The sequence below is a fragment of the Triticum dicoccoides genome, chromosome 5A (genome assembly GCF_002162155.2).
Source record: "Triticum dicoccoides isolate Atlit2015 ecotype Zavitan chromosome 5A, WEW_v2.0, whole genome shotgun sequence".
In the NCBI taxonomy this organism is placed as follows: domain Eukaryota; kingdom Viridiplantae; phylum Streptophyta; class Magnoliopsida; order Poales; family Poaceae; genus Triticum; species Triticum dicoccoides.
Genome location: NC_041388.1, coordinates 666,584,679 through 666,590,172, shown reverse-complemented (window position 1 = coordinate 666,590,172; position 5,494 = coordinate 666,584,679). Strand labels below are relative to the sequence as shown.

At 48.5% G+C, this 5,494-nt stretch overlaps 1 long non-coding RNA gene across 1 annotated transcript; it reads left to right on the top strand.

Annotated features, from left to right (window-relative positions):
• Positions 1-801: 801 nt before the first annotated feature.
• Positions 802-1,583, top strand: LOC119298360. The gene is made up of 3 exons (XR_005145846.1): positions 802-995; positions 1,068-1,319; positions 1,401-1,583. It is a non-coding gene; the product is annotated as an uncharacterized LOC119298360 (long non-coding RNA).
• Positions 1,584-5,494: the final 3,911 nt, after the last annotated feature.

Sequence of the window (5,494 nt, the reverse complement as noted above, 5' to 3'; positions counted from 1 at the left end):
AGCCCAGTCCTAGCCAGCCTCCTCCGTCGAGTCGACGACGAGGATGCGGGATAGGCATGTCGACGTCGATGTGGGAATAATTGCTTGAACTAAAAAAATAAACTAGTTCTATTATTTTTCTTGCTAAAAATAAACTACTACTATAGTAAAATAAAGTAGTTTTATTAATCAACTAGTTCAACTACTAATTAAGCACTTACTATAAATAAAATAAAATAGTATTCTTTACTCCTTTAAAAGAGCCAGTTGGTGTTGATGGTTCGTCTGCCCTCTTTGATGAGGTGAGAATAAGATAAGAAAATATACAGCAGCAAGAGGAACCGCCATCCAGCCTGTCCATTACGTGGAGCCACCTTGAACTAAAAAAAAGTATCCTAATCGAGTACTACTATTCTCCCGAAGCACCTGCCAGCACCGGCCTTTCTCCCCCAAAATCTGTCCGCCTTGTCTCTCCCATCGCCTGCTCTCATGGCCTCCCCGATCCCGTATCTCTTGCCGCCTCTCTCCTCCCCCAATCCCGTATCTCTTGCCGCCTCTCTCCTCCAATCCCACTCCCCGTTCTTCAGCTCCCTCCCCTCCCTTCAAAATTCAAACTGCGATGCCGCACCGCCATATTACTCCCGGGGTTCCCCATCCCTTATGCTCGCTATTTTCTTCTCTGCCTCCCGGAATACTCAGTTTCCGCTGCCCTGCTCGCTCGCCGTCGCCGGTACTGCCCAGTCGCCCGCTCACCGTCGCCGAAACGAGGAAACTGCAACCCTTGTCGGCTTGTTCGCTCGCCCTGCCAGGATTGCATGGAGGCCGCTTACCCTGCAGGCGCGCCCGCTCGCCGTCTTCGACCGCTTCGAGGTCGACCCCCCTGCGGGCAAGCTCGATCGGGAATTGCAGCGCCGCCTCGCGATCGCGCTGACAGTTCGTCTTGGTCTGCGCTGCCTTTTCCCCTTCCATCCGAGCACATTGCTCACTTCAGACTCCTGTCTGGTCGTCTCCACAAGGTACACCATGTTGGTTCTGAATCAGATTGTTTATAGCTTAGTAGTAAAAATTGCAGTTTATTGTTGAAACAGAACACATCCGCAAATCTACCGGGCCGGCTTACGACAGGCTCCAGCCACGCCGCTACCACCCTCATCGCCGGCCCCTCCCCGCCTCCTCCTTGTTCCCACCAAAAGAACTTCTGGAGCCAGCATCCGCTGATTTGCAGAGGGCTCACCCGCCGGGGCCAGCGACCAAGGTTGCTAACTTCAGAACTTCTCGTAAACAAAGATTCGTTTGCAAAATGCCTTGTCCCAGCCAACAGTCTGCTAAAGGAAAAGAAGGTTCTTACCCTGTCCCTTAACGTTTTTCTTATTAAATATATAAACTAAACATTATAGCTGACATTGCAATATTTGTAACAGTGGTAAATGAACATAACAACACAAAGAGCGCTCCAACAGGCTTGGTAATACATGAGCCATCCAACTCAAGAACCTTGAGTGGAACATCCTCAGATGATGAAGATGTTCTAAACGAGTTAGCTGCAAGTTTTCCTACTCACAGTATCCTCACATCGATCAAAGGCTTTGAACAAGGAGAGAGCTCGAAGGGTATTGTAATGTTACTGCATATTTTTACATGTCATGCATGCATGAGTTTATTGCAATATCTTGTGGGATTATTGTAGGGCGGAAGCGTTCTCGTGAATCTGCTCGCTATGCTAACCTTACACCAGAACAAAAGCAAGCAAAGCGTGATCGTGACAGAGCGCGCCGTCAATGTTTAGCGCCCGAGGTTAGGGAAGAGATCAACGCTCGCAGGAGAGCGCGTAGGAAAAGTTTAACACTTGAAGAAAGGAATGCTGGCCAACGAGCACGCAGGCAATGTTTGACAGCGGAGCAGAGGGAAGTGATGAATGCATGTACAAGAAAACACAGGCAAAGCATGACACCTGAAGAGAGGCAGGCACTGCTCTCTAAACGTAGGATGAGCTATGCATCTAGGCGGGACACACCATGTGTTGAATCCATTGCAGTGCGATGCCCCGAGGCATGTGGTGCTTCACCAGCAGAAAACCCGTCCTCATACATGCCCACACTCACCATTGGAACTGAGGGTAAGGTTCCCACCCCTGCTCATCTTTTGCTGCCTCGAGAAGTGTTCCATTAGCTACTGTCTAATCTCAAAATGTTCGGTGAACTACAATCATTCGTCAGTAACTTAATGGATGAGGACGCCATCCTTGATGAGACTATGGACGAGGAGTACTACATTTTCACGGGTGAAGGTAGCTCTACCAAACATTTTTCGAATTCTTTTTTTATAGTATTGATGCTTCAATGCACTTGAATATGAACACCTGCAGCCGGGCATGTTGACGAGGATGTAGATTCTACTGAAGCAGAAGATGCCTCGGTCGTAGGCTCGAGTGTACTTGATCCATACGAGATAGTATACTCAAACATCCCTAATAGCACACACACACTTAAGCCTGTCGCAAACTGCAAGCACTGTGGCGCCAAAAAATTCGAGTATGAGACAAAGTCCTTCTGCTGTCAGAATGGTAAAATCAAGTTAGCAAACCCAGATCCAATTCCAGAACTAATGAGGCTCTGGTCAAGCGCAGATGCAGATGCGAGGCATTTTCGTGATAACATTAGGTTCTTTAACTCACACTTTTCCTTCACCACCCTTGGCGTCAACCTTGACAACAACTACACAAATATGCGATCAGGCGTGTACACGTTTCGTGCGCATGGACAGATTTACCACAATATCCATTCATTTGGGTCGAGGGATTCAGGCCCAGACCATCTGCAGTTGTATTTCTACGATGATGATCCCAGCCTACAACATCGCTTTCGGCACTCCCCAGGACTCGACCAGGAGATCATTAGAAAGCTGGTCAACATCCTTAGGGACAACCCCTATTCTCAGACATTCAGGAGTCTCGGCCAGGTCGAGGAACTAGAGGAGTACCGAATATCCTTAAACACTGACCAGAGGTTGGACCAACGGACATATAATGTGCCAGTGTCATCAGAGGTGGCTGCAGTGTGGGTTGAGGGCAATGACCTAATTAGGAAGTTTGACCGCAGCATCATCTTATATGGGAACAACAACAGCAACTATGCTATACAGCCATATTAGGGTTGCTACGACCCCCTCTCATACCCCCTTTTCTTTCCTAGAGGGGAGCTTGGTTGGCATCCAAAGATCCCAAAGGTCGGCGTATCCTTGGATGAGGTATTACAGTCTAATGAAAATGAAAATGACGGATCAGGTTAGCCTTTTGCTATACTTTTGTGTTTTCCCTTAGATCCATACTTCTGATAGCCTAACTTTTCCTCTTTGCTTTTACGTAGAAATGAGTGCTCGATTGTGCGTCTCTGTTAGACAATACTACTGTTATAGATTACAAACACGCCCTGCGATATTCAACCCAATATTACACGGCAAGCGCCTATTTCAGCAGTTTGCAGTCGACATGTATATCAAGGTCGAGGGCACTAGACTAGACTGGGTTAGGAATCACCAGAAAGAGATACGTGCTGACTTGTATAAAGGTATTGTCGATAGCATCATTGCTGGGGAGAGCCGTGCGGATGCTGTTGGCAAAAGGACAATACTCCCAGGAACATTTCAAGGGGGTGGTAGAGATATGAAACGGAGGCAAATGGATGCAATGGCCCTTGTGCAAAAGTACGGCAAGCCAGACATCTTTCTAACAATGGCTTGCAACCCCAACTGGGATGAGATAGTACAGGAGCTTTTGCCTGGTCAAACCCCACAGGACCGCCCCGATCTTATTGTGCGGGTGTTTAGAGCCAAGCTAGAGGACCTAAAGAAGCAACTATTCAAAAATCACATCCTTGGAAAGGTGATTGCGTATGTCTACGTAGTTGAATTTCAAAAGAGAGGCCTGCCGCATGCTCACTTTCTATTAATCATGGAGTCCAGATGCAAGCTCACGGATCCGGAGCAGTACGACCGCCTCATCTCAGCCGAGCTACCAGACAAGCATAAGTACCCTGAGTTATACGCCATGGTCGTTAAGCATATGATGCATGGCCCCTGTGGTGTCCTGAACCCCAAGAACGTGTGCATGCAGAGTGGTTCTTGCAAAAACCGATACCCACGCCCATTCAACTCGAGCACTATCCAAGGAAAGGACTCATACCCCGTTTATCGGAGACGAGATGATGGTCGTCGCACCCAGGTCCGACGAAGAACTCTTGACAACAGGTGGGTTGTGCCATATAACCCTTACCTCCTACGAAGGTACAACTGCCACATAAACGTGGAAGTGTCTTCTAGCATCAAGGCTGTCAAGTATTTGTACAAATACATATACAAGGGCCATGATCGGGCTTCATTCTCTCTGGACGAGCCTGACAGTAATGGAAACATCGATGAGATCAAGAGATACTTGGATGCTAGGTGGGTTACCCCACCTGAGGCGCTCTGGAGGATATTCGGCTTCAACCTTAGCGAGATCTCGCCATCAGTAATGCAATTGCAGCTTCATCTCCCAAACATGCACATGGTCTCATTTTCCGCAAATCAGGACTTAAATGATGTTATCTCCCGACAGGGTATATCCAGAACAATGCTCACTGCATATTTTGAAACTAATAGAACTGTCCCAGAGGCCCGAGGAGTGTTGTACAAGGATTTTCCAGAAAGGTTCAGATGGAACCCAGGCACAAAGAAGTGGACAAAAGGAAGCAACGGTTTCAAGTAGGTAGAATTGTGTCAGCCCATCCAGCCGAGGGGGAACGATACTATCTAAGGGTGTTGCTAAACCATGTGGCGGATGCGACATCCTTTGAAGACCTAAGGACGGTCGATGGTGTTGTTTTTCCGAGCTTTCGGGAAGCAGCCGAAAGAAGGGGTCTTATCGAGGCCGACAATACCCTCGAGGAGTGTCTTACTGAGGCCGAGCTATTCCAGATGCCATCCTCCCTCCGGAGGCTTTTTGCAACTATCTTGGTCTTCTGCGAGCCTAGCAGCGTACGCGAGCTGTGGGACAGGCACCTAGAGGCAATGTCAGATGACTACCGACGTTCTCACATGTGCCCACACATGGTGGAACAAATGGTGTTGTTGGATGTTAGGGACATGTTGCATTCGATGGGGAAAGAGATATCATCATTCCCCCTTCCCAACATCAATGAGTCTCATGACATCATCGGGGGTGAGGCTAGAGAGGTCATTGAGGAGTCTACAGTCGAGGTTGACCCGGATCATTTAGCTATGGTATCCTCTCTCAACCAAGAGCAAAGGTACGCCTACGACGAGATATTGTCCTCCGTTGACAGTGGCAACGGAGGCGTCTTTTTCGTTGACGGCCCGGGAGGAACTGGGAAGACTTTCCTCTACAAAGCACTGCTCGCAAAGGTTCGCAGTGAGGGAAAGATAGCCGTGGCAACCGCAACTTCAGGGGTTGCTGCATCCGTCATGCCGGGAGGCAGGACAGCCCATTCGAGGTTCAAGATCCCGTTGAGCATCGAAG